The sequence below is a fragment of the Camellia sinensis genome, chromosome 14 (assembly GCF_055761805.1).
Source record: "Camellia sinensis isolate YWXY chromosome 14, ASM5576180v1, whole genome shotgun sequence".
Taxonomy (NCBI): Eukaryota; Viridiplantae; Streptophyta; class Magnoliopsida; order Ericales; family Theaceae; genus Camellia; species Camellia sinensis.
Genome location: NC_138974.1, coordinates 103303759 through 103326212, shown reverse-complemented (window position 1 = coordinate 103326212; position 22454 = coordinate 103303759). Strand labels below are relative to the sequence as shown.

General features: G+C 47.9%; 71 non-coding genes and 2 pseudogenes across 71 annotated transcripts; all 73 read right to left on the bottom strand.

Moving 5' to 3' along the window:
- Positions 1 to 134: 134 nt before the first annotated feature.
- Positions 135 to 253, bottom strand: LOC145809394 (5S ribosomal RNA). The gene has a single exon (XR_014352933.1). It is a non-coding gene; the product is annotated as a 5S ribosomal RNA (ribosomal RNA).
- Positions 254 to 442: 189 nt separating this feature from the next.
- Positions 443 to 561, bottom strand: LOC145809026 (5S ribosomal RNA). The gene has a single exon (XR_014352520.1). It is a non-coding gene; the product is annotated as a 5S ribosomal RNA (ribosomal RNA).
- A 188-nt stretch (positions 562 to 749) lies between these two features.
- Positions 750 to 868, bottom strand: LOC145811458 (5S ribosomal RNA). The gene has a single exon (XR_014354999.1). It is a non-coding gene; the product is annotated as a 5S ribosomal RNA (ribosomal RNA).
- A 189-nt stretch (positions 869 to 1057) lies between these two features.
- Positions 1058 to 1176, bottom strand: LOC145811764 (5S ribosomal RNA). The gene has a single exon (XR_014355297.1). It is a non-coding gene; the product is annotated as a 5S ribosomal RNA (ribosomal RNA).
- A 188-nt stretch (positions 1177 to 1364) lies between these two features.
- LOC145811073 (5S ribosomal RNA) lies at positions 1365 to 1483 on the bottom strand. The gene has a single exon (XR_014354625.1). It is a non-coding gene; the product is annotated as a 5S ribosomal RNA (ribosomal RNA).
- Positions 1484 to 1671: 188 nt separating this feature from the next.
- On the bottom strand, positions 1672 to 1790 carry LOC145811466 (5S ribosomal RNA). Its single transcript, XR_014355006.1, has one exon. It is a non-coding gene; the product is annotated as a 5S ribosomal RNA (ribosomal RNA).
- Positions 1791 to 1978: 188 nt separating this feature from the next.
- Positions 1979 to 2097, bottom strand: LOC145810022 (5S ribosomal RNA). Its single transcript, XR_014353589.1, has one exon. It is a non-coding gene; the product is annotated as a 5S ribosomal RNA (ribosomal RNA).
- A 188-nt stretch (positions 2098 to 2285) lies between these two features.
- On the bottom strand, positions 2286 to 2403 carry LOC145811317 (5S ribosomal RNA). The gene has a single exon (XR_014354861.1). It is a non-coding gene; the product is annotated as a 5S ribosomal RNA (ribosomal RNA).
- A 188-nt stretch (positions 2404 to 2591) lies between these two features.
- LOC145812101 (5S ribosomal RNA) lies at positions 2592 to 2710 on the bottom strand. The gene has a single exon (XR_014355626.1). It is a non-coding gene; the product is annotated as a 5S ribosomal RNA (ribosomal RNA).
- Positions 2711 to 2898: 188 nt separating this feature from the next.
- Positions 2899 to 3017, bottom strand: LOC145811616 (5S ribosomal RNA). Its single transcript, XR_014355154.1, has one exon. It is a non-coding gene; the product is annotated as a 5S ribosomal RNA (ribosomal RNA).
- A 189-nt stretch (positions 3018 to 3206) lies between these two features.
- Positions 3207 to 3325, bottom strand: LOC145811705 (5S ribosomal RNA). The gene has a single exon (XR_014355240.1). It is a non-coding gene; the product is annotated as a 5S ribosomal RNA (ribosomal RNA).
- Positions 3326 to 3513: 188 nt separating this feature from the next.
- Positions 3514 to 3632, bottom strand: LOC145810670 (5S ribosomal RNA). The gene has a single exon (XR_014354229.1). It is a non-coding gene; the product is annotated as a 5S ribosomal RNA (ribosomal RNA).
- Positions 3633 to 3820: 188 nt separating this feature from the next.
- On the bottom strand, positions 3821 to 3939 carry LOC145810401 (5S ribosomal RNA). The gene has a single exon (XR_014353970.1). It is a non-coding gene; the product is annotated as a 5S ribosomal RNA (ribosomal RNA).
- Positions 3940 to 4129: 190 nt separating this feature from the next.
- Positions 4130 to 4248, bottom strand: LOC145811704 (5S ribosomal RNA). Its single transcript, XR_014355239.1, has one exon. It is a non-coding gene; the product is annotated as a 5S ribosomal RNA (ribosomal RNA).
- Positions 4249 to 4436: 188 nt separating this feature from the next.
- On the bottom strand, positions 4437 to 4555 carry LOC145811873 (5S ribosomal RNA). Its single transcript, XR_014355406.1, has one exon. It is a non-coding gene; the product is annotated as a 5S ribosomal RNA (ribosomal RNA).
- A 187-nt stretch (positions 4556 to 4742) lies between these two features.
- LOC145810400 (5S ribosomal RNA) lies at positions 4743 to 4861 on the bottom strand. The gene has a single exon (XR_014353969.1). It is a non-coding gene; the product is annotated as a 5S ribosomal RNA (ribosomal RNA).
- A 188-nt stretch (positions 4862 to 5049) lies between these two features.
- LOC145811515 (5S ribosomal RNA) lies at positions 5050 to 5168 on the bottom strand. The gene has a single exon (XR_014355055.1). It is a non-coding gene; the product is annotated as a 5S ribosomal RNA (ribosomal RNA).
- A 188-nt stretch (positions 5169 to 5356) lies between these two features.
- On the bottom strand, positions 5357 to 5475 carry LOC145812059 (5S ribosomal RNA). The gene has a single exon (XR_014355584.1). It is a non-coding gene; the product is annotated as a 5S ribosomal RNA (ribosomal RNA).
- Positions 5476 to 5663: 188 nt separating this feature from the next.
- On the bottom strand, positions 5664 to 5782 carry LOC145810435 (5S ribosomal RNA). Its single transcript, XR_014354003.1, has one exon. It is a non-coding gene; the product is annotated as a 5S ribosomal RNA (ribosomal RNA).
- A 188-nt stretch (positions 5783 to 5970) lies between these two features.
- Positions 5971 to 6089, bottom strand: LOC145809269 (5S ribosomal RNA). Its single transcript, XR_014352783.1, has one exon. It is a non-coding gene; the product is annotated as a 5S ribosomal RNA (ribosomal RNA).
- Positions 6090 to 6275: 186 nt separating this feature from the next.
- LOC145811577 (5S ribosomal RNA) lies at positions 6276 to 6394 on the bottom strand. Its single transcript, XR_014355116.1, has one exon. It is a non-coding gene; the product is annotated as a 5S ribosomal RNA (ribosomal RNA).
- A 188-nt stretch (positions 6395 to 6582) lies between these two features.
- LOC145811875 (5S ribosomal RNA) lies at positions 6583 to 6701 on the bottom strand. The gene has a single exon (XR_014355408.1). It is a non-coding gene; the product is annotated as a 5S ribosomal RNA (ribosomal RNA).
- A 187-nt stretch (positions 6702 to 6888) lies between these two features.
- On the bottom strand, positions 6889 to 7007 carry LOC145811307 (5S ribosomal RNA). The gene has a single exon (XR_014354851.1). It is a non-coding gene; the product is annotated as a 5S ribosomal RNA (ribosomal RNA).
- Positions 7008 to 7197: 190 nt separating this feature from the next.
- LOC145809437 (5S ribosomal RNA) lies at positions 7198 to 7316 on the bottom strand. Its single transcript, XR_014352985.1, has one exon. It is a non-coding gene; the product is annotated as a 5S ribosomal RNA (ribosomal RNA).
- A 189-nt stretch (positions 7317 to 7505) lies between these two features.
- Positions 7506 to 7624, bottom strand: LOC145810777 (5S ribosomal RNA). Its single transcript, XR_014354333.1, has one exon. It is a non-coding gene; the product is annotated as a 5S ribosomal RNA (ribosomal RNA).
- Positions 7625 to 7811: 187 nt separating this feature from the next.
- LOC145810580 (5S ribosomal RNA) lies at positions 7812 to 7930 on the bottom strand. Its single transcript, XR_014354143.1, has one exon. It is a non-coding gene; the product is annotated as a 5S ribosomal RNA (ribosomal RNA).
- Positions 7931 to 8118: 188 nt separating this feature from the next.
- Positions 8119 to 8237, bottom strand: LOC145809829 (5S ribosomal RNA). Its single transcript, XR_014353396.1, has one exon. It is a non-coding gene; the product is annotated as a 5S ribosomal RNA (ribosomal RNA).
- Positions 8238 to 8424: 187 nt separating this feature from the next.
- Positions 8425 to 8543, bottom strand: LOC145811576 (5S ribosomal RNA). Its single transcript, XR_014355115.1, has one exon. It is a non-coding gene; the product is annotated as a 5S ribosomal RNA (ribosomal RNA).
- Positions 8544 to 8731: 188 nt separating this feature from the next.
- Positions 8732 to 8850, bottom strand: LOC145812031 (5S ribosomal RNA). The gene has a single exon (XR_014355558.1). It is a non-coding gene; the product is annotated as a 5S ribosomal RNA (ribosomal RNA).
- Positions 8851 to 9037: 187 nt separating this feature from the next.
- LOC145811755 (5S ribosomal RNA) lies at positions 9038 to 9156 on the bottom strand. The gene has a single exon (XR_014355288.1). It is a non-coding gene; the product is annotated as a 5S ribosomal RNA (ribosomal RNA).
- Positions 9157 to 9343: 187 nt separating this feature from the next.
- Positions 9344 to 9462, bottom strand: LOC145810689 (5S ribosomal RNA). The gene has a single exon (XR_014354247.1). It is a non-coding gene; the product is annotated as a 5S ribosomal RNA (ribosomal RNA).
- A 189-nt stretch (positions 9463 to 9651) lies between these two features.
- LOC145810776 (5S ribosomal RNA) lies at positions 9652 to 9770 on the bottom strand. The gene has a single exon (XR_014354332.1). It is a non-coding gene; the product is annotated as a 5S ribosomal RNA (ribosomal RNA).
- Positions 9771 to 9957: 187 nt separating this feature from the next.
- LOC145811421 (5S ribosomal RNA) lies at positions 9958 to 10076 on the bottom strand. The gene has a single exon (XR_014354963.1). It is a non-coding gene; the product is annotated as a 5S ribosomal RNA (ribosomal RNA).
- A 188-nt stretch (positions 10077 to 10264) lies between these two features.
- Positions 10265 to 10383, bottom strand: LOC145810945 (5S ribosomal RNA). The gene has a single exon (XR_014354496.1). It is a non-coding gene; the product is annotated as a 5S ribosomal RNA (ribosomal RNA).
- A 187-nt stretch (positions 10384 to 10570) lies between these two features.
- On the bottom strand, positions 10571 to 10689 carry LOC145810137 (5S ribosomal RNA). The gene has a single exon (XR_014353703.1). It is a non-coding gene; the product is annotated as a 5S ribosomal RNA (ribosomal RNA).
- Positions 10690 to 10877: 188 nt separating this feature from the next.
- Positions 10878 to 10996, bottom strand: LOC145811713 (5S ribosomal RNA). The gene has a single exon (XR_014355247.1). It is a non-coding gene; the product is annotated as a 5S ribosomal RNA (ribosomal RNA).
- A 186-nt stretch (positions 10997 to 11182) lies between these two features.
- Positions 11183 to 11301, bottom strand: LOC145811865 (5S ribosomal RNA). Its single transcript, XR_014355398.1, has one exon. It is a non-coding gene; the product is annotated as a 5S ribosomal RNA (ribosomal RNA).
- A 189-nt stretch (positions 11302 to 11490) lies between these two features.
- On the bottom strand, positions 11491 to 11609 carry LOC145811600 (5S ribosomal RNA). Its single transcript, XR_014355139.1, has one exon. It is a non-coding gene; the product is annotated as a 5S ribosomal RNA (ribosomal RNA).
- Positions 11610 to 11797: 188 nt separating this feature from the next.
- LOC145811264 (5S ribosomal RNA) lies at positions 11798 to 11916 on the bottom strand. Its single transcript, XR_014354808.1, has one exon. It is a non-coding gene; the product is annotated as a 5S ribosomal RNA (ribosomal RNA).
- A 188-nt stretch (positions 11917 to 12104) lies between these two features.
- Positions 12105 to 12223, bottom strand: LOC145810479 (5S ribosomal RNA). The gene has a single exon (XR_014354046.1). It is a non-coding gene; the product is annotated as a 5S ribosomal RNA (ribosomal RNA).
- A 187-nt stretch (positions 12224 to 12410) lies between these two features.
- Positions 12411 to 12529, bottom strand: LOC145811925 (5S ribosomal RNA). The gene has a single exon (XR_014355455.1). It is a non-coding gene; the product is annotated as a 5S ribosomal RNA (ribosomal RNA).
- Positions 12530 to 12717: 188 nt separating this feature from the next.
- Positions 12718 to 12836, bottom strand: LOC145811774 (5S ribosomal RNA). Its single transcript, XR_014355307.1, has one exon. It is a non-coding gene; the product is annotated as a 5S ribosomal RNA (ribosomal RNA).
- Positions 12837 to 13022: 186 nt separating this feature from the next.
- On the bottom strand, positions 13023 to 13141 carry LOC145812356 (5S ribosomal RNA; annotated as a pseudogene).
- Positions 13142 to 13329: 188 nt separating this feature from the next.
- LOC145811329 (5S ribosomal RNA) lies at positions 13330 to 13448 on the bottom strand. The gene has a single exon (XR_014354873.1). It is a non-coding gene; the product is annotated as a 5S ribosomal RNA (ribosomal RNA).
- A 189-nt stretch (positions 13449 to 13637) lies between these two features.
- Positions 13638 to 13756, bottom strand: LOC145812025 (5S ribosomal RNA). The gene has a single exon (XR_014355552.1). It is a non-coding gene; the product is annotated as a 5S ribosomal RNA (ribosomal RNA).
- Positions 13757 to 13944: 188 nt separating this feature from the next.
- LOC145810016 (5S ribosomal RNA) lies at positions 13945 to 14063 on the bottom strand. Its single transcript, XR_014353583.1, has one exon. It is a non-coding gene; the product is annotated as a 5S ribosomal RNA (ribosomal RNA).
- Positions 14064 to 14252: 189 nt separating this feature from the next.
- Positions 14253 to 14371, bottom strand: LOC145811432 (5S ribosomal RNA). Its single transcript, XR_014354974.1, has one exon. It is a non-coding gene; the product is annotated as a 5S ribosomal RNA (ribosomal RNA).
- Positions 14372 to 14558: 187 nt separating this feature from the next.
- LOC145809042 (5S ribosomal RNA) lies at positions 14559 to 14677 on the bottom strand. The gene has a single exon (XR_014352536.1). It is a non-coding gene; the product is annotated as a 5S ribosomal RNA (ribosomal RNA).
- Positions 14678 to 14866: 189 nt separating this feature from the next.
- LOC145811565 (5S ribosomal RNA) lies at positions 14867 to 14984 on the bottom strand. The gene has a single exon (XR_014355104.1). It is a non-coding gene; the product is annotated as a 5S ribosomal RNA (ribosomal RNA).
- A 190-nt stretch (positions 14985 to 15174) lies between these two features.
- Positions 15175 to 15293, bottom strand: LOC145811431 (5S ribosomal RNA). The gene has a single exon (XR_014354973.1). It is a non-coding gene; the product is annotated as a 5S ribosomal RNA (ribosomal RNA).
- Positions 15294 to 15480: 187 nt separating this feature from the next.
- Positions 15481 to 15599, bottom strand: LOC145811676 (5S ribosomal RNA). The gene has a single exon (XR_014355211.1). It is a non-coding gene; the product is annotated as a 5S ribosomal RNA (ribosomal RNA).
- Positions 15600 to 15784: 185 nt separating this feature from the next.
- Positions 15785 to 15903, bottom strand: LOC145812233 (5S ribosomal RNA). The gene has a single exon (XR_014355760.1). It is a non-coding gene; the product is annotated as a 5S ribosomal RNA (ribosomal RNA).
- A 189-nt stretch (positions 15904 to 16092) lies between these two features.
- Positions 16093 to 16211, bottom strand: LOC145810608 (5S ribosomal RNA). The gene has a single exon (XR_014354169.1). It is a non-coding gene; the product is annotated as a 5S ribosomal RNA (ribosomal RNA).
- Positions 16212 to 16399: 188 nt separating this feature from the next.
- On the bottom strand, positions 16400 to 16518 carry LOC145812042 (5S ribosomal RNA). The gene has a single exon (XR_014355568.1). It is a non-coding gene; the product is annotated as a 5S ribosomal RNA (ribosomal RNA).
- Positions 16519 to 16706: 188 nt separating this feature from the next.
- Positions 16707 to 16825, bottom strand: LOC145810375 (5S ribosomal RNA). Its single transcript, XR_014353945.1, has one exon. It is a non-coding gene; the product is annotated as a 5S ribosomal RNA (ribosomal RNA).
- Positions 16826 to 17011: 186 nt separating this feature from the next.
- LOC145812284 (5S ribosomal RNA) lies at positions 17012 to 17130 on the bottom strand. Its single transcript, XR_014355819.1, has one exon. It is a non-coding gene; the product is annotated as a 5S ribosomal RNA (ribosomal RNA).
- A 188-nt stretch (positions 17131 to 17318) lies between these two features.
- On the bottom strand, positions 17319 to 17437 carry LOC145811039 (5S ribosomal RNA). Its single transcript, XR_014354589.1, has one exon. It is a non-coding gene; the product is annotated as a 5S ribosomal RNA (ribosomal RNA).
- Positions 17438 to 17623: 186 nt separating this feature from the next.
- On the bottom strand, positions 17624 to 17742 carry LOC145809821 (5S ribosomal RNA). Its single transcript, XR_014353388.1, has one exon. It is a non-coding gene; the product is annotated as a 5S ribosomal RNA (ribosomal RNA).
- Positions 17743 to 17929: 187 nt separating this feature from the next.
- Positions 17930 to 18048, bottom strand: LOC145811892 (5S ribosomal RNA). Its single transcript, XR_014355424.1, has one exon. It is a non-coding gene; the product is annotated as a 5S ribosomal RNA (ribosomal RNA).
- Positions 18049 to 18235: 187 nt separating this feature from the next.
- Positions 18236 to 18354, bottom strand: LOC145811569 (5S ribosomal RNA). The gene has a single exon (XR_014355108.1). It is a non-coding gene; the product is annotated as a 5S ribosomal RNA (ribosomal RNA).
- Positions 18355 to 18542: 188 nt separating this feature from the next.
- Positions 18543 to 18661, bottom strand: LOC145810302 (5S ribosomal RNA). Its single transcript, XR_014353878.1, has one exon. It is a non-coding gene; the product is annotated as a 5S ribosomal RNA (ribosomal RNA).
- A 188-nt stretch (positions 18662 to 18849) lies between these two features.
- On the bottom strand, positions 18850 to 18968 carry LOC145811901 (5S ribosomal RNA). The gene has a single exon (XR_014355432.1). It is a non-coding gene; the product is annotated as a 5S ribosomal RNA (ribosomal RNA).
- A 188-nt stretch (positions 18969 to 19156) lies between these two features.
- On the bottom strand, positions 19157 to 19275 carry LOC145811575 (5S ribosomal RNA). The gene has a single exon (XR_014355114.1). It is a non-coding gene; the product is annotated as a 5S ribosomal RNA (ribosomal RNA).
- A 187-nt stretch (positions 19276 to 19462) lies between these two features.
- LOC145810374 (5S ribosomal RNA) lies at positions 19463 to 19581 on the bottom strand. Its single transcript, XR_014353944.1, has one exon. It is a non-coding gene; the product is annotated as a 5S ribosomal RNA (ribosomal RNA).
- Positions 19582 to 19767: 186 nt separating this feature from the next.
- LOC145812345 (5S ribosomal RNA) lies at positions 19768 to 19886 on the bottom strand (annotated as a pseudogene).
- Positions 19887 to 20074: 188 nt separating this feature from the next.
- On the bottom strand, positions 20075 to 20193 carry LOC145810490 (5S ribosomal RNA). The gene has a single exon (XR_014354056.1). It is a non-coding gene; the product is annotated as a 5S ribosomal RNA (ribosomal RNA).
- A 187-nt stretch (positions 20194 to 20380) lies between these two features.
- On the bottom strand, positions 20381 to 20499 carry LOC145809658 (5S ribosomal RNA). The gene has a single exon (XR_014353219.1). It is a non-coding gene; the product is annotated as a 5S ribosomal RNA (ribosomal RNA).
- Positions 20500 to 20688: 189 nt separating this feature from the next.
- On the bottom strand, positions 20689 to 20807 carry LOC145811535 (5S ribosomal RNA). Its single transcript, XR_014355075.1, has one exon. It is a non-coding gene; the product is annotated as a 5S ribosomal RNA (ribosomal RNA).
- Positions 20808 to 20994: 187 nt separating this feature from the next.
- On the bottom strand, positions 20995 to 21113 carry LOC145809722 (5S ribosomal RNA). Its single transcript, XR_014353284.1, has one exon. It is a non-coding gene; the product is annotated as a 5S ribosomal RNA (ribosomal RNA).
- Positions 21114 to 21302: 189 nt separating this feature from the next.
- On the bottom strand, positions 21303 to 21421 carry LOC145810301 (5S ribosomal RNA). The gene has a single exon (XR_014353877.1). It is a non-coding gene; the product is annotated as a 5S ribosomal RNA (ribosomal RNA).
- Positions 21422 to 21608: 187 nt separating this feature from the next.
- LOC145808986 (5S ribosomal RNA) lies at positions 21609 to 21727 on the bottom strand. The gene has a single exon (XR_014352479.1). It is a non-coding gene; the product is annotated as a 5S ribosomal RNA (ribosomal RNA).
- A 188-nt stretch (positions 21728 to 21915) lies between these two features.
- LOC145811461 (5S ribosomal RNA) lies at positions 21916 to 22034 on the bottom strand. Its single transcript, XR_014355002.1, has one exon. It is a non-coding gene; the product is annotated as a 5S ribosomal RNA (ribosomal RNA).
- A 188-nt stretch (positions 22035 to 22222) lies between these two features.
- On the bottom strand, positions 22223 to 22341 carry LOC145810518 (5S ribosomal RNA). The gene has a single exon (XR_014354082.1). It is a non-coding gene; the product is annotated as a 5S ribosomal RNA (ribosomal RNA).
- Positions 22342 to 22454: the final 113 nt, after the last annotated feature.

Below are 22454 nucleotides of genomic sequence, written 5' to 3'. Positions count from 1 at the left end.
TAGAATGGAACAGAATAATCTGGAAATGGTTTAAAAGGGAGAAGTTTGTCGAAAAGGAGGCGAAGGCGATTGAATGGGCTTAAAATCGGACAGGCTGTCGGGGGAAAAAAAAAAGGGGAGGGGGGGTAGAAAAAGGGGTGCAACACGAGGACTTCCCAGGGGGTCACCCATCCTAGTACTACTCTCGCCCAAGCACGCTTAACTGCGGAGTTCTGATGGGATCCGGTGCATTAGTGCTGGTATGATCGCACCTGAAGATTAACCGCGACTTTATTGTTTTAAGCAGTATATGGGGAAAAAAATGAAATTGAATGGAACAGGATAATCTGGAAATGGTTTAAAAGGGAGAAGTTTGTCGAAAAGGAGGCGAAGGCGATTGAATGGGCAAAAAATCGGACAGGCTGTCCGGGGAAAGAAAAAAAGGGGACGGGGGGTGGAAAAAGGGGTGCAACACGAGGACTTCCCATGGGGTCACCCATCCTAGTACTACTCTCGCCCAAGCACGCTTAACTGCGGAGTTCTGATGGGATCCGGTGCATTAGTGCTGGTATGATCGCACCCGAAGATTAACCGCGACTTTATTGTTTTAAGCAGTAGATGGGGAAAAAAATGAAATTGAATGGAACAGGATAATCTGCAAATGGTTTAAAGGGGAGAAGTTTGTCGAAAAGAAGGCGAAGGCGATTGAATGGTCTAAAAATTGGACAGGCTGTCCGGGGAAAAAAAAAAAGGGGAGGGGGGTGCAAAAAGGGGTGCAACACGAGGACTTCCCAGGGGGTCACCCATCCTAGTACTACTCTCGCCCAAGCACGCTTCACTGCAGAGTTCTGATGGGATCCGGGCCATTAGTGCTGGTATGATCGCACCCGAAGATTTACCGCGACTTTATTGTTTTAAGCAGTAGACGGGGAAAAAAATGAAATTGAATGGAACAGGATAATCGGGAAATGGTTTAAAAGGGAGAAGTTTGTCGAAAAGGAGGCGAAGGCGATTGAATGGGCTAAAAATCGGACAGGCTGTCCGGGGAAAAAAAAAAAGCGGAGGGGGGATGGAAAAAGGGGTGCAACACGAGGACTTCCCAGGGGGTCACCCATGCTAGTACTACTCTCGCCCAAGCACGCTTAACTGCGGAATTCTGATGGGATCCGGTGCACTAGTGTTGGAATGATCGCACCCGAAGATTAACCGCGACTTTATTGTTTTAAGCCGTAAACGGGGAAAAAAATGAAATTGAATGGAACAGGATAATCTGGAAATGGTTTAAAAGGGAGAAGTTTGTCGAAAAGGAGGCGATGGCGATTGAATGGGGTAAAAATCGGACAGGCTGTCCGGGGAAAAAAAAAGGGGAGGGGGGGGTGGAAAAAGGGGTGCAGCACGAGGACTTCCCAGGGGGTCACCCATCCTAGTACTACTCTCGCCCAAGCACGCTTAACTGAAGAGTTCTGATGGGATCCGGTGCATTAGTGCTGGTATGATCGCACCCGAAGATTAACCGCGACTTTATCGTTTTAAGCAGTAGACGGGGGAAAAAATGAAATTGAATGGAACAGGATAATCTGGAAATGGTTTAAAAGGGAGAAGTTTGTCGAAAAGGAGGCGAAGGCGATTGAAAGGGCTAAAAATCGGACAGGCTGCCGGGGAAAAAAAAAAAGGGGAGGGGTGGTGGAAAAAGGGGTGCAACACGAGGACTTCCCAGGGGGTCACCCATCCTAGTACTACTCTCGCCCAAGCACGCTTAACTGCAGAATTCTGATGGGATCCGGTGCACTAGTGCTGGAATGATCGCACACGAAGATTAACCGCGACTTTATTGTTTTAAGCCGTAAACGGGGAAAAAAAAGAAATTGAATGGAACAGGATAATCTGGAAATGGTTTAAAAGGGAGAAGTTTGTCGAAAAGGAGGCGAAGGCGATTGAATGGGCTAAAAATCGGACAGGCTGTCCGGGGAAAAAAAAAAGGGGAGGGGGGGTGGAAAAAGGGGTGCAACACGAGGACTTCCCAGGGGGTCACCCATCCAAGTACTACTCTCGCCCAAGCACGCTTAACTGCGGAGTTCTGATGGGATCCGGTGCATTACTGCTGGTATGATCGCACCCGAAGATTAACCGCGACTTTATTTTTTAAAGCAGTAGACGGGGAAAAAAATGAAATTGAATGGAACAGGATAATCTGGAAATAGTTTAAAATGGGGAAGTTTGTCGAAAATGAGGCGAAGGCGATTGAATGGGCAAAAAATCGGACAGGCTGTCCGGGGAAAAAAAAATGGGGTGGGGGGCTGGAAAAACGGGTGCAACACGAGGACTTCCCAGGGGTCACCCATCCTAGTACTACTCTCGCCCAAGCACGCTTAACTGCGGAGTTCTGATGGGATCCGGTGCATTAGTGCTGGCGTGATCGCACCCGAAAATTAACCGCGACTTTGTTGTTTTAAGCAGTAGACGGGGAAAAAAATGAACTTGAATGGAACAGGATAATCTGGAAATGGTTTAAAAGGGAGAAGTTTGTCGAAAAGGAGGCGAAGGAGACTGAATGGGCTAAAAATCGGATAGGCTGTCCGGGGAAAAAAAAAAGGGGAGGGGGGGTGGAAAAAGGGGTGCAACACGAGGACTTCCCAGGGGGTCAACCATCCCAGTACTACTCTCGGCCAAGCACGCTTAACTGCGGACTTCTGATGGGAACCGGTGCATTAGTGCTGGCATGATCGCACCCGAAGATTAACCGCGACTTTATTGTTTTAAGCAGTAGACGGGGAAAAAAAAGAAATTGAATGGAACAGGATAATCTGGAAATGGTTTAAAAGGGAGAAGTTTGTCGAAAAGGAGGCGAAGGCGATTGAATGGGCTAAAAATCGGACAGGCGGTCCGGGGAAAAAAAAAAGGGGAGGGGGTGTGGAAAAAGGGGTACAACATGAGGACTTCCCAGGGGGTCACCCATCCTAGTACTACTGTCGCCCAAGCACGCTTAACTGCGGAGTTCTGATGGGATCCGGTGCATTAGTGCTGGTATGATCGCACCCGAAGATTAACCGCGACTTTATTGTTTTAAGCAGTAGACGGGGAAAAAAATGAAATTGAATGGAACAGGATAATCTTGAAAATGGTTTAAAAGGGAGAAGTTTGTCGAAAAGGAGGCGAAGGCGATTGAATGGGCTAAAAATCGGACAGGCGGTCCGGGGAAAAAAAAAAGGGGAGGGGGTGTGGAAAAAGGGGTACAACATGAGGACTTCCCAGGGGGTCACCCATCCTAGTACTACTCTCGCCCAAGCACCCTTAACTGCGGAGTTCTGATGGTATCCGGTGCATTAGTGCTGGTATGATCGCACCCGAAGATTAACCGCGACTTTATTGTTTTAAGCAGTAGACGGGGAAAAAAATCAAATTGAATGGAACAGGATAATCTGGAAATGGTTTAAAACGGAGAAGTTTTTCGAAAAGGAGGCGAAGGCGATTGAATGGGCTAAAAATCGGACAGGCTGTCCGGGGAAAAAACAAAAGGGGAAGGGGGTGGAAAAAGGGGTGCAACACGAGGACTTCCCAGGGGGTCACCCATCCTAGTACTACTCTCGCCCAAGCACGCTTCACGGTGGAGTTCTGATGGGATCCGGTGCATTAGTGCTGGTATGATCGCACCCGAAGATTAACCGCGACTTTATTGTTTTAAGCAGCAGACGGGGGAAAAAATGAAATTGAATGGAACAGGATAATCTGGAAATGGTTTAAAAGGGAGAAGTTTGTCGAAAAGGAGGCGAAGGCGATTAAATGGGCTAAAAATCGGACAGGCTATCCGGGGAAAAAAAAAAAGGGAGGGGGGGTGGAAAAAGGGGTGCAACACGAGGACTTCCCAGGGGGTCACCCATCCTAGTACTACTGTCGCCCAAGCACGCTTAACTGCGGAGTTCTGATGGGATCCGGTGCATTAGTGCTGGTATGATCGCACCCGAAGATTAACCGCGACTTTATAGTTTTAAGCAGTAGACGGGGAAAAAAATGAAATTGAATGGAACAGGATAATCTTGAAATGGTTTAAAAGGGAGAAGTTTGTCGAAAAGGAGGCGAAGGCCATTGAATGGGCTAAAAATCGGACAGGCTGTCCGGGGAAAAAAAAAAAAGGGGAGGGGGTGTGGAAAAAGGGGTACAACATGAGGACTTCCCAGGGGGTCACCCATCCTAGTACTACTCTCGCCCAAGCACCCTTAACTGCGGAGTTCTGATGGTATCCGGTGCATTAGTGCTGGTATGATCGCACCCGAAGATTAACCGCGACTTTATTGTTTTAAGCAGTAGACGGGGAAAAAAATCAAATTGAATGGAACAGGATAATCTGGAAATGGTTTAAAACGGAGAAGTTTTTCGAAAAGGAGGCGAAGGCGATTGAATGGGCTAAAAATCGGACAGGCTGTCCGGGGAAAAAACAAAAGGGGAAGGGGGTGGAAAAAGGGGTGCAACACGAGGACTTCCCAGGGGGTCACCCATCCTAGTACTACTCTCGCCCAAGCACGCTTAACTGCGGAGTTCTGATGGGATCCGGTGCATTAGTGCTGGTATGATCGCACCCGAAGATTAACCGCGACTTTATTGTTTTAAGCAGTAGACGGGGAAAAAATTGAAATTGAATGGAACAGGATAATCTGGAAATGGTTTAAAAGGGAGAAGTTTGTCGAAAAGTAGGCGAAGGGGATTGAATGGGCTAAAAATCGGAAAGGCTGCCCGGGGAAAAAAAAAGGGGAGGGGGGGTGGAAAACGGGGTGCAACACGAGGACTTCCCAGGGGGTCACCCATCCTAGTACAACTCTCGCCCAAGCACGCTTAACTGCGGAGTTCTGATGGGATCCGGTGCATTATTGCTGGTATGATCGCACCCGAAGATTAACCGCGACTTTATTGTTTTAAGCAGTAGACGGGGAAAAAAATGAAATTGAATGGAACAGGATAATCTTGAAATGGTTTAAAAGGGAGAAGTTTGTCGAAAAGGAGGCGAAGGCGATTGAATGGGCTAAAAATCGGACAGGCTGTCCGGGGAAAAAAAAAAAGGGGAGGGGGGTGGAAAAAGGGGTACAACACGAGGACTTCCCAGGGGGTCACCCATCCTAGTACTACTCTCGCCCAAGCACGCTTAACTGCGGAGTTCTGATGGGATCCGGTGCATTAGTGCCCGCATGATCGCATCCGAAGATTAACCGCGACTTTATTGTTTTAAGCAGTAGACGGGGAAAAAAATGAAATTGAATGGAACAGGATAATCTGGAAATGGTTTAAAACGGAGAAGTTTGTCGAAAAGGAGGCGAAGGCGATTGAATGTGCTAAAAATCGGACAGGCTGTCCGGGGAAAAAACAAAAGGGGAGGGGGGTGGAAAAAGGGGTGCAACACGAGGACTTCCCAGGGGGTCACCCATCCTAGTACTACTCTCGCCCAATCACGTTTAACTGCGGAGTTCTGATTGGATCCGGTGCATTAGTGCTCGTATGATCGCAACCGAAGATTAACCGCGACTTTATTGTTTTAAGCAGTAGACGGGGAAAAAAATGAAATTGAATGGAACAGGATAATCTGGAAATGGTTTAAAAGGGAGAAGTTTGTCGAAAAGGAGGCGAAGGCGATTGAATGGGCTAAAAATCGGACAGCCTGTCCGGGGAAAAAAAAAAGGGGAGGGGGGGTGGAAAAAGGGGTGCAACACGAGGACTTCCCAGGGGGTCACCCATCCTAGTACTACTCTCGCCCAAGCACGCTTCACTGCGGAGTTCTGCTGGGATCCGGTGCATTAGTGCTGGTATGATCGCACCCGAAGATTAACCGCGACTTTATTGTTTTAAGTAGTAGACGGGGAAAAAATTGAAGTTGAATGGAACAGGATAATCTGGAAATGGTTTAAAAGGGAGAAGTTGGTCGAAAAGGTGGCGAAGGCGATTGAATGGGCTAAAAATCGGAAAGGCTGCCCGGGGAAAAAAAAAAAGGGGAGGGGGGTGGAAAACGGGGTGCAACACGAGGACTTCCCAGGGGGTCACCCATCCTAGTACTACCCTCGCCCAAGCACGCTTAACTGCGGAGTTCTGATGGGATCCGGGGCATTAGTGCTGGTATGATCGCACCCGAAGATTAACCGCGACTTTATTCTTTTAAGTAGTAGAGGGTGAAAAAATTAAATTGAATGGAACAGGATAATCTGGAAATGGTTTAAAAGGGAGAAGTTTGTCGAAAATGAGGCGAAGGCGATTGAATGGGCTAAAAATCGGACAGGCTGTCCGGGGAAAAAAAAAAGGGTGGGGGGGTGGAAAAACGGGTGCAACACGAGGACTTCCCAAGGTGTCACCCATCCTAGTACTACTCTCGCCCAAGCACGCTTAACTGCGGAGTTCTGATGGGATCCGGTGCATTAGTGCTGGCGTGATCGCACCCGAAGATTAGCCACGACTTTATTGTTTTAAGCAGTAGACGGGGAAAAAAATGAAATTGAATGGAACAGGATAATCTGGAAATGGTTTAAAAGGGAGAAGTTTGTCGAAAAGGAGGCGAAGGCGACTGAATGGGCTAAAAATCGGACAGGCTTTCCGGGGAAAAAAAAAAGGGGAGGGGGGGTGGAAAAAGGGGTGCAACACGAGGACTTCCCAGTGGGTCAACCATCCTAGTACTACTCTCGGCCAAGCACGCTTAACTGCGGAGTTCTGATGGGAACCGGTGCATTAGTGCTGGCATGATCGCACCCGAAGATTAACCGCGACTTTATGGTTTTAAGGAGTAGACGGGGAAAAAATTGAAATTGAATGGAACAGGATAATCTGGAAATGGTTTAAAAGGGAGAAGTTTGTCGAAAAGTAGGCGAAGGCGATTGAATGGGGTAAAAGTCAGACAGGCTGTCCGGGGAAAAAAAAAAGGGGAGGGGGGTGGAAAAAGGGTTGCAACACGAGAACTAACCAGGGGGTCACCCATCCTAGTACTACTCTCGCCCAAGCACGCTTAACTGCGGAGTTCTGATGGGATCCGGTGCATTAGTGCTGGTATGATCGCACCCGAAGATTAACCGCGACTTTGTTATTTTAAGCAGTAGACGGGGAAAAAAAAGAAATTGAATGGAACAGGATAATCTGGAAATGGTTTAAAAGGGAGAAGTTTGTCGAAAAGGAGACGAAGGCGATTGAATGGGCTAAAAATCGGACAGGCTGTTCGGGGAAAAAAAAAAAGGGGGAGGGTGGGTGGAAAAAGGGGTGCAACACGAGGACTTCCCAGGCGGTCACCCATCCTAGTACTACTCTCGCCCAAGCACGCTTAACGGCGGAGTTCTGATGGGATCCGGTGCATTAGTGCTGGTATGATCGCACCCGAAGATCAACCGCGACTTTATTGTTTTAAGCAGCAGACGGGGGAAAAAATGAAATTGAATGGAACAGGATAATCTGGAAATGGTTTAAAAGGGAGAAGTTTGTCGAAAAGGAGGCGAAGGCGATTGAATGGTCTAAAAATCGGACAGGCTGTCCGGGGAAAAAAAAAAAAGGGGAGGTGGGTGAAAAAAGGGGTGCAACACGAGGACTTCCTAGGGGGTCACCCAACCTAGTACTACTCACGCCCAAGCATGCTTAACTGCGGAGTTCTGATGGGATCCGGTGCATTAGTGCCGGTATGATCGCACCCGAAGATTAACCGCGACTTTATTGTTTTAAGCAGTAGACGGGAAGAAAATGAAATTGAATGGAACAGGATAATCTGGAAATGGTTAAAAAGGGAGAAGTTTGTCGAAAAGGAGGCGAAGGAGATTGAATGGGCTAAAAATCGGACAGGCTGTCCGGGGAAAAAAAAATAGGAGAGGGGGGTGGAAAAAGGGGTGCAACACGAGGGATTCCCAGGGGGTCACCCATCCTAGTACTACTGTCGCCCAAGCACGCTTAACTGCGGAGTTCTGATGGGATCCGGTGCATTAGTGCTGGTATGATCGCACCCGAAGATTAACCGCGACTTTATTGTTTTAAGCAGTAGACGGGCAAAAAAATGAAATTGAATGGAACAGGATAATCTTGAAATGGTTTAAAAGGGAGAAGTTTGTCGAAAAGGAGGCGAAGGCGATTGAATGGGCTAAAAATCGGACAGGCTGTCCGGGGAAAAAGAAAAAGGGGAGGGGGGTGGAAAAAGGGGTGCAACACGAGGACTGCCCAGGTGGTCACCCATCCTAGTACTACTCTCGCCCAAGCACGCTTAACTGCGGAGTTCTGATGGGATCCGGTGCATTAGTGCTGGTATGATCGCACCCGAAGATTAACCGCGACTTTATTCTTTTAAGCAGTAGAGGGTGAAAAAAATGAAATTGAATGGAACAGGATAATCTGGAAATGGTTTAAAAGGGAGAAGTTTGTCGAAAATGAGGCGAAGGCGATTGAATGGGCTAAAAATCGGACAGGCTGTCCGGGGAAAAAAAAAAGGGTGGGGGTGTGGAAAAACGGGTGCAACACGAGGACTTCCCAAGGTGTCACCCATCCTAGTACTACTCTCGCCCAAGCACGCTTAACTGCGGAGTTCTGATGGGATCCGGTGCATTAGTGCTGGCGTGATCGCACCCGAAGATTAGCCGCGACTTTATTGTTTTAAGCAGTAGACGGGGAAAAAAATGAAATTGAATGGAACAGGATAATCTGGAAATGGTTTAAAAGGGAGAAGTTTGTCGAAAAGGAGGCGAAGGCGACTGAATGGGCTAAAAATCGGACAGGCTTTCCGGGGAAAAAAAAAAGGGGAGGGGGGGTGGAAAAAGGGGTGCAACACGAGGACTTCCCAGTGGGTCAACCATCCTAGTACTACTCTCGGCCAAGCACGCTTAACTGCGGAGTTCTGATGGGAACCGGTGCATTAGTGCTGGCATTATCGCACCCGAAGATTAACCGCGACTTTATGGTTTTAAGGAGTAGACGGGGAAAAAATTGAAATTGAATGGAACAGGATAATCTGGAAATGGTTTAAAAGGGAGAAGTTTGTCGAAAAGTAGGCGAAGGCGATTGAATGGGGTAAAAGTCAGACAGGCTGTCCGGGGAAAAAAAAAAGGGGAGGGGGGTGGAAAAAGGGTTGCAACACGAGAACTAACCAGGGGGTCAGCCATCCTAGTACTACTCTCGCCCAAGCACGCTTAACTGCGGAGTTCTGATGGGATCCGGTGCATTAGTGCTGGTATGATCGCACCCGAAGATTAACCGCGACTTTGTTATTTTAAGCAGTAGACGGGGAAAAAAAGAAATTGAATGGAACAGGATAATCTGGAAATGGTTTAAAAGGGAGAAGTTTGTCGAAAAGGAGACGAAGGCGATTGAATGGGCTAAAAATCGGACAGGCTGTTCGGGGAAAAAAAAAAGGGGAGGGTGGGTGGAAAAAGGGGTGCAACACGAGGACTTCCCAGGCGGTCACCCATCCTAGTACTACTCTCGCCCAAGCACGCTTAACGGGGGAGTTCTGATGGGATCCGGTGCATTAGTGCTGGTATGATCGCACCCGAAGATCAACCGCGACTTTATTGTTTTAAGCAGCAGACGGGGGAAAAAATGAAATTGAATGGAACAGGATAATCTGGAAATGGTTTAAAAGGGAGAAGTTTGTCGAAAAGGAGGCGAAGGCGATTGAATGGGCTAAAAATCGGACAGGCTGTCCGGGGAAAAAAAAAAAAGGGGAGGTGGGTGAAAAAAGGGGTGCAACACGAGGACTTCCTAGGGGGTCACCCAACCTAGTACTACTCACGCCCAAGCATGCTTAACTGCGGAGTTCTGATGGGATCCGGTGCATTAGTGCCGGTATGATCGCACCCGAAGATTAACCGCGACTTTATTGTTTTAAGCAGTAGACGGGAAGAAAATGAAATTGAATGGAACAGGATAATCTGGAAATGGTTAAAAAGGGAGAAGTTTGTCGAAAAGGAGGCGAAGGAGATTGAATGGGCTAAAAATCGGACAGGCTGTCCGGGGAAAAAAAAATAGGAGAGGGGGGTGGAAAAAGGGGTGCAACACGAGGGATTCCCAGGGGGTCACCCATCCTAGTACTACTGTCGCCCAAGCACGCTTAACTGCGGAGTTCTGATGGGATCCGGTGCATTAGTGCTCGTATGATTGCACCCGAAGATTAACCGCGACTTTATTTTTTTTAGCAGTAGACGGGGAAAAAAATGAAATTGAATGGAACAGGATAATCTTGAAATGGTTTAAAAGGGAGAAGTTTGTCGAAAAGCAGGCGAAGGCAATTGAATGGGCTAAAAATCGGACAGGCTGTCCGGGGAAAAAGAAAAAGGGGAGGGGGGTGGAAAAAGGGGTGCAACACGAGGACTGCCCAGGTGGTCACCCATCCTAGTACTACTCTCGCCCAAGCACGCTTAACTGCGGAGTTCTGATGGGATCCGGTGCATTAGTGCTCGTATGATTGCACCCGAAGATTAACCGCGACTTTATTGTTTTAAGCAGTAGACGGGGAAAAAAATGAAATTGAATGGAACAGGATAATCTTGAAATGGTTTAAAAGAGAGAAGTTTGTCGAAAAGGAGGCGAAGGCGATTGAATGGGCTAAAAATCGGACAGGCTGTCCGGGGAAAAAGAAAAAGGGGAGGGGGTGGAAAAAGGGGTGCAACACGAGGACTTCCCAGGGGGTCACCCATCCTAGTACTACTCTCGCCCAAGCACGCTTAACTGCGGAGTTCTGATGGGATCCGGTGCATTAGTGCTCGTATGATTGCACCCGAAGATTAACCGCGACTTTATTGTTTTAAGGAGTAGACGGGGAAAAAAATGAAATTGAATGGAACAGGATAATCTGGAAATGGTTTAAAACGGAGAAGTTTGTCAAAAAGGAGGCGAAGGCGATTGAATGGGCTAAAAATCGGACAGGCTGTCCGGGGAAAAAAAAAAGGGGAGGGGGGGTGGAAAAAGGAGTGCAACACGAGGACTTCCCAGGGGGTCACCCATCCTAGTACTACTGTCGCCCAAGCACGCTTAACTGCGGAGTTCTGATGGGATCCGGTGCATTAGTGCTGGCGTGATTGCAACCGAAGATTAACCGCGACTTTATGTTTTAAGCAGTAGACGGGGAAAAAAATGAAATTGAATGGAACAGGATAATCTGGAAACGGTTTAAAAGGGAGAAGTTTGTCGAAAAGGAGGCGAAGGCGATTGGATGGGCTAAAAATCGGACAGGCTGTCCGGAGAAAAAAAAAGGGGAGGGGGGGTGGAAAAAGGGGTGCAACACGAGGACTTCCCTGGGGGTCAACCATCCTAGTACTACTCTCGGCCAAGCACGCTTAACTGCGGAGTTCTGATGGGAACCGGTGCATTAGTGCTGGCATGATCGCACCCGAATATTAACCGCGACTTTATTGTTTTAAGCAGTAGACGGTGAAAAAATTGAAATTGAATGGAACAGGATAATCTGGAAATGGTTTAAAAGGGAGAAGTTTGTCGAAAAGGAGGGGAAGGCGATTGAATGGGCTAAAAATCAGACAGGCTGTCCGGGGAAAAAAAAAAGGGGGAGGGGGGGTGGAAAAAGGCGTGCAACACGAGGACTTCCCAGGGGGTCACCCATCCTAGTACTACTCTCGCCCAAGCACGCTTGGCTGCGTAGTTCTGATGGGATCCGGTGCATTAGTGCTGGTATGATCGCAATCGAAGATTAACCGCGACTTTATTGTTTTAAGCAGTAGACGGGGGAAAAAATGAAATTGAATGGAACAGGATAATCTAGAAATGGTTTAAAAGGGAGAAGTTTGTCGAAAATGAGGCGAAGGCGATTGAATGGGCTAAAAATCGGACAGGCTGTCCGGGGAAAAAAAAAAAGGGGAGGGGGGTGGAAAAAGGGGTGCAACACGAGGACTTCCCAGGTGGTCACCCATCCTAGTACTACTGTCGCCCAAGCACGCTTAACTGCGGAGTTCTGATGGGATCCAGTGCATTAGTGCTGGTATGATAGCACCCGAAGATTAACCGCGACTTTATTGTTTTAAGCAGTAGACGGGGGAAAAAATGAAATTGAATGGAACGGGATAATCTGGAAATGGTTTAAAAGGGAGAAGTTTGTCGAAAAGGAGGCGAAGACGATTGAATGGGCTAAAAATCGGACAGGCTGTCCGGGGAAAAAAAAAAGGGGAGGGGGGGTGGAAAAAGGTGTGCAACACGAGGACTTCCCAGGGGGTCACCCATCCTAGTACTTCTCTCGCCCAAGCACGCTTAACTGCGGAGTTCTGATGGGATCCGGTGCATTAGTGCTGGTATGATCGCACCTGAAGATTAATCGCGACATTATTGTTTTAAGCAGTAGAAGGGGGAAAAAAAGAAATTGAATGGAACAGGATAATCTGGAAATGGTTTAAAAGGGAGAAGTTTGTCGAAAAGGAAGCGAAGGCGATTGAATGGGCTAAAAATCGGACAGGCTGTCCGGGGAAAAAAAAAAGGGAGGGGGGGTGGAAAAAGGGTTGCAACACGAGGACTTCCCAGGGGGTCACCCATCCTAGTACTACTCTCGCCGAAGCACCCTTAACTGCGGAGTTCTGATGGGATCCGATGCATTAGTACTGGTTTGATCGCACCCGAAGATTAACCTCGACTTTATTGTTTTAAGCAATAGACGGGGGAAAAAATGAAATTGAATGGAACAGGATAATCTGGAAATGGTTTAAAAGGGAGAAGTTTGTCGAAAAGGAGACGAAGGCGATTGAATGGGGTAAAAATCGGACAGGCTGTCCGGGGAAAAAAAAAAGGGGAGGGGGGGTGGAAAATGGGGTGCAACACGAGGACTTCCCAGGGGGTCACCCATCCTAGTACTACTCTCGCCCAAGCACGCTTAACTGCGGAGTTCTGATGGGATCCGGTGCATTAGTGCTGGTATGATCGCACCCGAAGATTAACCGCGACTTTATTGTTTTAACCAGAAAACGGGGGAAAAAATGAAATCGAATGGAACAGGATAATCTGGAAATGGTTTAAAAGGGAGAAGTTTGTCGAAAAGGAGGCGAAGGCGATTGAATGGGCTAAAAATCGGACAGGCTGTCCGGGGAAAAAACAAGGGGAGGGGGGTGGAAAAAGGGGTGCAACACGAGGACTTCCCTGGGTGTCACCCATCCTAGTACTACTCTCCCCCAAGCACGCTTAACTGCGGAGTTCTGATGGGATTCGGTGCATTAGTGCTGGTATGATGGAACCCGAAGATTAACCGCGACTTTACTGTTGTGAGCAGTAGACGGGGGAAAAAATGAAATTGAATGGAATAGGATAATCTGGAAATGGTTTAAAAGGGAGAAGTTTGTCGAAAAGGAGGCGAAGGCGATTGAATGGGCTAAAAATCGGACAGGCTGTCCGGGGAAAAAAAAAAGGAGAGGGGTGGTGGAAAAAGGGGTGCGACACGAGGACTTCCCAGGGGGTCACCCATCCTAGTACTACTCTCGCCCAAGGACGCTTAACTGCGGAATTCTGATGGGATCCGGTGCACTAGTGCTGGCATGATCGCACCCGAAGATTAACCGCGACTTTATTGTTTTAAGCCGTAAACGGGGAAAAAAATGAAATTGAATGGAACAGGATAATCTGGAAATGGTTTAAAAGGGAGAAGTTTGTCGAAAAGGTAGCGAAGGCGATTGAATGGGCTAAAAATCGGACAGGCTGTCCGGGGAAAAAAAAAAAGGGGAGGGGGCGTGGAAAAAGGGGTACAACACGAGGACTTCCCAGGGGGTCACCCATCCTAGTACTACTCTCGCCCAAGCACGCTTAACTGCGGGGTTTTGATGGGATCCGGTGCATTAGAGCTGGTACGATCGCACCCGAAGATTAACCGCGACTTTATTGTTCTAAGCAGTAGACGGGGGAAAAAATGAAATTGAATGGAACAGGATAATCTGGAAATGGTTTAAAAGGGAGAAGTTTGTCGAAAAGAAGACGAAGGCGATTGAATGGGCTAAAAATCGGAAAGGCTGTCCGGGGAAAAAAAAAAAGGGGAGGGGGGTGGAAAATGGGGTGCAACACGAGGACTTCCCAGGGGGTCACCCATCCTAGTACTACTCTCGCCCAAGCACGCCTAACTGCGGAGTTCTGATGGGATCCGGTGCATTAGTGCTGGTATGATCGCACCCGAAGATTAACCGCGACTTTATTGTTTTAAGCAGAAAACGGGGGAAAAAATGAAATCGAATGGAACAGGATAATCTGGAAATAGTTTAAAACGGAGAAGTTTGTCGAAAAGGAGGCGAAGGCGATTGAATGGGCTAAAAATCAGACAGGCTGTCCGGGGAAAAAAAAAAAAAGGGAGGGGGGTGGAAAAAGGGTTGCAACACGAGGACTTCCCAGGGGGTCACCCATCCTAGTACTACTCTCGCCCAAGCACCCTTAACTGCGGAGTTCTGATGGCATCCGGTGCATTAGTACTGGTATGATCGCACCCGAAGATTAACCTCGGCTTTATTGTTTTAAGCAGTAGACGGGGGAAAAAATGAAATTGAATGGAACAGGATAATCTGGAAATGGTTTAAAAGGGAGAAGTTTGTCGAAAAGGAGACGAAGGCGATTGAATGGGCTAAAAATCAGACAGGCTGTTCGGGGAAAAAAAAAAGGGGAGGGGGGTGGAAAATGGGGTGCAACACGAGGACTTCCCAAGGGGTCACCCATCCTAGTACTACTCTCGCCCAAGCACGCTTAACTGCGGAGTTCTGATGGGATCCGGTGCATTAGTGCTGGTATGATCGCACCCGAAGATTAGCCGCGACTTTATTGTTTTAAGCAGAAAACGGGGGAAAAAATGAAATCGAATGGAACAGGATAATCTGGAAATAGTTTAAAAGGGAGAAGTTTGTCGAAAAGGAGGCGAAGGCGATTGAATGGGCTAAAAATCGGACAGGCTGTCCGGGGAAAAAAAAAAAAAAGGGAAGGGGGTGGAAAATGGGTAAACACGAGGACTTCCCAGGGGGTCACCCATCCTAGTACTACTCTCGCCCAAGCACGCTTAACTGCGGAGTTCTGATGGGATCCGGTGCATTAGTGCTGGTATGATCGCACCCGAAGATTAACCGTGACTTTATTGTTTTAAGCAGAAAACGGGGGAAAAAATGAAATCGAATGGAACAGGATAATCTGGAAATAGTTTAAAAGGGAGAAGTTTGTCGAAAAGGAGGCGAAGGCGATTGAATGGGCGAAAAATCGGACAGGCTGTCCGGGGAAAAAAAAAAAAAGGGGGGGGGGGTGGAAAAAGGGTTGCAACACGAGGACTTCCCAGGGGGTCACCCATCCTAGTACTACTCTCGCCCAAGCACCCTTAACTGCGGAGTTCTGATGGCATCCGGTGCATTAGTACTGGTATGATCGCACCCGAAGATTAACCTCGACTTTATTGTTTTAAGCAGTAGACGGGGGAAAAAATGAAATTGAACGGAACAGGATAATCTGGAAATGGTTTAAAAGGGAGAAGTTTGTCGAAAAGGAGACGAAGGCGATTGAATGGGCTAAAAATCGGACAGGCTGTTCGGGGAAAAAAAAAAGGGGAGGGGGGTGGAAAATGGGGTGCAACACGAGGACTTCCCAGGGGGTCACCCATCCTAGTACTACTCTCGCCCAAGCACGCTTAACTGCGGAGTTCTGATGGGATCCGGTGCATTAGTGCTGGTATGATCGCACCCGAAGATTAACCGCGACTTTATTGTTTTAAGCAGAAAACGGGGGAAAAAATGAAATCGAATGGAACAGGATAATCTGGAAATAGTTTAAAAGGGAGAAGTTTGTCGAAAAGGAGGCGAAGGCGATTGAATGGGCTAAAAATCGGACAGGCTGTCCGGGGAAAAAAAAAGGGGAGGGGGTGGAAAAAGGGGTGCAACACGAGGACTTCCCAATGGGTCACCCATCGTACTACTACCCTCGCCCAAGCACGCTTAACTGCGGAGTTCTAATGGGATTCGGTGCATTAGTGCTGGTATGATGGAACCCGAAGATTAACCGCGACTTTATTGTTGTAAGCAGTAGACGGGGGAAAAAATGAAATTGAATGGAATAGGATAATCTGGAAATGGTTTAAAAGGGAGAAGTTTGTCGAAAAGGAGGCGAAGGCGATTGAATGGGCTAAAAATCGGACAGGCTGTCCGGGGAAAAAAAAAAAGGAGAGGGGTGGTGGAAAAAGGGGTGCGACACGAGGACTTCCCAGGGGGTCACCCATCCTAGTACTACTCTCGCCCAAGCACGCTTAACTGCGGAATTCTGATGGGATCCGGTGCACTAGTGCTGGCATGATCGCACCCGAAGATTAACCGCGACTTTATTGTTCTAAGCTGTAGACGGGGGAAAAAATGAAATTGAATGGAACAAGATAATCTGGAAATGGTTTAAATGGGAGAAGTTTGTCGAAAAGAAGGCAAAGGCGATTGAATGGGCTAAAAATCGGACAGGCTGTCCGGGGAAAATAAAAAGGGGAGGGGGGGTGGAAAAAGGGGTGCAACATGAGGACTTCCCAGGGGGTCACCCATCCTAGTACTACTGTCGCCCAAGCACGCTTAGCTGCGGACTTCTGATGGGATCCGGAGCATTAGTGCTGGTATGATCGCACCCGAAGACTAACCGCGACTTTATTGTTTTAAGCAGTAGACGGGGGAAAAAATGAAATTGAATGGAACAGGATAATCTGGAAATCGTTTAAAAGGGAGAAGTTTGTCGAAAAGGAGGCGAAAGCGATTGAATGGGCTAGAAATCGGACAGGCTGTCCGGGGAAAAAAAAAGGGGAGGTGGGGGTGGAAAAAGGGGTGCAACACGAGGACTTCCCAAGGGGTCACCCATCCAAGTACTACTCTCGCCCAAGCACGCTTAACTAAGGAGTTCTGATGGGATCCGGTGCATTAGTGCTGGTATGATCGCACCCGAAGATTAACCGCGACTTTATTGTTTTTAGCAGTAGACGGGGGAAAATATGAAATTGAATGGAACAGGATAATCTGGAAATGGTTTAAAAGGGAGAAGTTTGTCGAAAAGGTGGCGAAGGCGATTGAATGGGCTAAAAATCGGACAAGCTATTCGGGGAAAAAAAAAAGGGGAGGGGGTGGGAAAAGGGTTGCAACACGAGGACTTCCCAGGGGGTCACCCATCCTAGTACTACTCTCGCCCAAGAACGCTTAACTGCAGTGTTCTGATGGGATCCCGTGCATTAATGCTGGTGTTATCGCACCCGAAGATTAACCGCGACTTTATTGTTTTAAGCAGTAGACGGGGGGAAAAATGAAATTGAATGGAACAGGATAATCTGGAAATGGTTTAAAAGGGAGAAGTTTGTCGAAAAGGAGGCGAAGGCGATTGAATGGGAAAAAAAGCGGACAGGCTGTCCGGGGAAAAAAAAAATGGGAGGGGGGGTGGAAAAAGGGGTGCAACACGAGGACTTCCCAGGGGGTCACCCCTCCTAGTACTACTCTCGCCCAAGCACGCTTAACTGCGAAGTTCTGATGGGATCTGGTGCATTAGTGCTGGTATGATCGCACCCGAAGATTAACCGCAACTTTATTGTTCTAAGCAGTAGACGGGTGAAAAAATGAAATTGAATGGAACAGGATAATCTGGAAAGGGTTTAAATGGGAGAAGTTTGTCGAAAAGGAGGCGAAGGCGCTTGAATGGGCTAAAAATCGGACAGGCTGTCCGAGGAAAAAAAAAAAGGGAAGGGGGTGGAAAAAGGGTGCAACCCGAGGGCTTCCCAGGCGGTCACCCATCCTAGTACTACTCTCGCCCAAGCACGCTTAACTGCGGAGTTCTGATGGGATCCGGTGCATTAGTGCTGGTATGATCGCACCCGAAGATTAACCGCGACTTTATTGTTCTAAGTAGTAGACGGGGGAAAAAATGAAATTGAATGGAACAGGATAATCTGGAAATGGGTTAAAAGGGAGAAGTTTGTCGAAAGGAGGCGAAGGCGATTGAATGGGCTAAAAATCGGACAGGCTGTCCGGGGGAAAAAAAAAGGGGAGGGGGGGAGGAAAAAGGGGTGCAATACGAGGACTTCCCAGGGGGTCACCCATCCTAGTACTACTCTTGCCCAAGCACGGTTAACTGCGGAGTTCTGATGGGATTCGGTGCATTAGTGCTGTTATGATCGCACCCGAAGGTTCACCGCGACTTTATTGTTTTAAGCAGTAGACGGGGGAAAAAATGAAATTGAATGGAACAGGATAATCTGGAAATGGTTTAAAAGGGAGAAGTTTGTCGACAAGGAGGCGAAAGCGATTGAATGGGCTAAAAATCGGACAGGCTGTCCGGGGAAAAAAAAAAGGGGAGGGGGGTGGGAAAAGGGGTGCAACACGAGGACTTCCCAGGGGGTCACCCATCCTAGTACTACTCTCGCCCAAGCACGCTTAACTGCGGAGTTCTGATGGGATCCGGTGCATTAGTGCTGGTATGATCGCACCCGAAGATTAACCGCGACTTTATTGTTTTAAGCAGTAGACGGGGGAAAAAATGAAATTGAATGGAACAAGATAATCTGGAAATCGTTTAAAAGGGAGAAGTTTGTCGAAAAGGAGGCGAAGGCGATTGACTGGTCTAAAAATCGGACAGGCTGTCCGGGGAAAAAAAAAAAGGGGAGGGGGGTGGAAAAAGGTGTGCAACACGAGGACTTCCCAAGGGGTCACCCATCCTAGTACTACTCTCGCCCAAGCACGCTTAACTGCGGAGTTCTGATGGGATCCGGTGCATTAGTGCTGGTGTGATCGCACCCGAAGATTAACCGCGACTTTATTGTATTAAGCAGTAGACGGGGGAAAAAATGAAATTGAATGGAACAGGATAATCTGGAAATGGTTTAAAAGGGAGAAGTTTGTCGAAAAGGAGGCGAAGGCGATTGAATGGGCTAAAAATCGGACAGGCTGTCCGGGGAAAAAAAAAAAGGGGAGGGGGGTGGAAAAAGGGGTACAACACGAGGACTTCCCAGGAGGTCACCCATCCTAGTACTACTCTCGCCCAAGCACGCTTAACTGCGGAGTTTTGATGGGATCCGGTGCATTAGCGATGGTACGATCGCACCCGAAGATTAACCGCGACTTTATTGTTCTAAGCTGTAGACGGGGGAAAAAATGAAATTGAATGGAACAAGATAATCTGGAAATGGTTTAAATGGGAGAAGTTTGTCGAAAAGGAGGCAAAGGCGATTGAATGGGCTAAAAATCGGACAGGCTGTCCGGGGAAAAAAAAAAGGGGAGGGGGGGTGGAAAAAGGGGTGCAACATGAGGACTTCCCAGGGGGTCACCCATCCTAGTACTACTGTCGCCCAAGCACGCTTAGCTGCGGAGTTCTGATGGGATCCGGAGCATTAGTGCTGGTATGATCGCACCCGAAGACTAACCGCGACTTTATTGTTTTAAGAAGTAGACGGGGGAAAAAATGAAATTGAATGGAACAGGATAATCTGGAAATCGTTTAAAAGGGAGAAGTTTGTCGAAAAGGAGGCGAAAGCGATTGAATGGGCTAGAAATCGGACAGGCTGTCCGGGAAAAAAAAAAGGGGAGGGGGGGTGGAAAAAGGGGTGCAACACGAGGACTTCCCAAGGGGTCACCCATCCAAGTACTACTCTCGCCCAAGCACGCTTAACTAAGGAGTTCTGATGGGATCCGGTGCATTAGTGCTGGTATGATCGCACCCGAAGATTAACCGAGACTTTATTGTTTTGAGCAGTAGACGGGGGAAAATATGAAATTGAATGGAACAGGATAATCTGGAAATGGTTTAAAAGGGAGAAGTTTGTCGAAAAGGTGGCGAAGGCGATTGAATGGGCTAAAAATCGGACAAGCTATCCGGGGAAAAAAAAAAGGGATGGGGGTGGAAAAAGGGTTGCAACACGAGGACTTCCCAGGGGGTCACCCATCCTAGCACTACTCTCGCCCAAGAACGCTTAACTGCAGTGTTCTGATGGGATCCCGTGCATTAATGCTGGTGTTATCGCACCCGAAGATTAACCGCGACTTTATTGTTTTAAGCAGTAGACGGGGGGAAAAATGAAATTGAATGGAACAGGATAATCTGGAAATGGTTTAAAAGGGAGAAGTTTGTCGAAAAGGAGGCGAAGGCGATTGAATGTGAAAAAAAGCGGACAGGTTGTCCGGGGAAAAAAAAAATGGGAGGGGGGGTGGAAAAAGGGGTGCAACACGAGGACTTCCCAGGGGGTCACCCCTCCTAGTACTACTCTCGCCCAAGCACGCTTAACTGCGGAGTTCTGATGGGATCTGGTGCATTAGTGCTGGTATGATCGCACCCGAAGATTAACCGCGACTTTATTGTTCTAAGCAGTAGACGGGTGAAAAAATGAAATTGAATGGAACAGGATAATCTGGAAAGGGTTTAAATGGGAGAAGTTTGTCGAAAAGGAGGCGAAGGCGCTTGAATGGGCTAAAAATCGGACAGGCTGTCCGAGGAAAAAAAAAAAAGGGGAGGGTGTGGAAAAAGGGTGCAACCCGAGGACTTCCCAGGCGGTCACCCATCCTAGTACTACTCTCGCCCAAGCACGCTTAACTGCGGAGTTCTGATGGGATCCGGTGCATTAGTGCTGGTATGATCGCACCCGAAGATTAACCGCGACTTTATTCTTCTAAGCAGTAGACGGGGGAAAAAATGAAATTGAATGGAACAGGAAAATCTGGAAATGGGTTAAAAGGGAGAAGTTTGTCGAAAAGGAGGCGAAGGCGATTGAATGGGCTAAAAATCGGACAGGCTGTCCGGGGAAAAAAAAAAAGGGGAGGGGGGGTGGAAAAAGGGGTGCAATACGAGGACTTCCCAGGGGGTCACCCATCCTAGTACTACTCTCGCCCAAGCACGGTTAACTGCGGAGTTCTGATGGGATTCGGTGCATTAGTGCTGTTATGATCGCACCCGAAGGTTCACCGCGACTTTATTGTTTTAAGCAGTAGACGGGGGAAAAAATGAAATTGAATGGAACAGGATAATCTGGAAATGGTTTAAAAGGGAGAAGTTTGTCGACAAGGAGGCGAAAGCGATTGAATGGGGTAAAAATCGGACAGGCTGTCCGGGGAAAAAAAAAAAGGGAGGGGGGTGGGAAAAGGGGTGCAACACGAGGACTTCCCAGGGGGTCACCCATCCTAGTACTACTCTCGCCCAAGCATGCTTAACTGCGGAGTTCTGATGGGATCCGGTGCATTAGTGCTGGTATGATCGCACCCGAAGATTAACCGCGACTTTATTATTTTAAGCAGTAGACGGGGGAAAAAATGAAATTGAATGGAACAAGATAATCTGGAAATCGTTTAAAAGGGAGAAGTTTGTCGAAAAGGAGGCGAAGGCGATTGACTGGTCTAAAAATCGGACAGGCTGTCTGGGGAAAAAAAAAAAAGGGGAGGGGGGTGGAAAAAGGTGTGCAACACGAGGACTTCCCAAGGGGTCACCCATCCTAGTACTACTCTCGCCCAAGCACGCTTAACTGCGGAGTTCTGATGGGATCCGGTGCATTAGTGCTGGTGTGATCGCACCCGAAGATTAACCGCGACTTTATTGTATTAAGCAGTAGACGGGGGAAAAAATGAAATTGAATGGAACAGGATAATCTGGAAATGGTTTAAAAGGGAGAAGTTTGTCGAAAAGGAGGCGAAGGCGATTGAATGGGCTAAAAGTCGGACAGGCTGTCCGGGGAAAAAAAAAAGGGGAGGGGGGGAGGAAAAAGGGTGCAACACGAGGACTTCCCAGGGGGTCACCCATCCTAGTACTACTCTCGCCCAAGCACGCTTAACTGCGGAGTTCTGATGGGATCCGGTGCATTAGTGCTGGTATGATCGCACCCGAAGATTAACCGCGACTTTATAGTTTTTAGCAGTAGACGGGGAAAAAAATGAAATTGAATGGAACAGGATAATCTGGAAATGGTTTAAAAGGGAGAAGTTTGTCGAAAAGGAGGCGAAGTCGATTGAATGGGCTAAAAATCGGACAGGCTGTCCGGGGAAAAAAAAAAGGGGAGGGGGGGTGGAAAAAGGGGTGCAACACGAGGACTTCCCAGGGGGTCACCCATCCTAGTACTACTCTCGCCCAAGCACGCTTAACTGCGGAGTTCTGATGGGATCCGGTGCATTAGTGCTGGTATGATCGCACCCGAAGATTAACCGCAACTTTATTGTTCTAAGCAGTAGACGGGGGAAAAAATGAAATTGAATGGAACAGGATAATCTGGAAATGGTTTAAATGGGAGAAGTTTGTCGAAAAGGAGGCGAAGGCGATTGAATGGGCTAAAAATCGGACAGGCTGTCCGGGGAAAAAAAAAAGGGGAGGGGGGATGGAAAAAGGGGTGCAACACGAGGACTTCCCAGGGGGTCACCCATCCTAGTACTACTCTCGCCCAAGCACGATTAACTGCGGAGTTCTGATAGGATCCGGTGCATTAGTGCTGGTATGATCGCACCCGAAGATTAACCGCGACTTTATTGTTCTAAGCAGTAGAGGGGGGAAAAATGAAATTGAATGGAACAGGATAATCTGGAAATGGTTTAAAAGGGAGAAGTTTGTCGAAAAGGAGG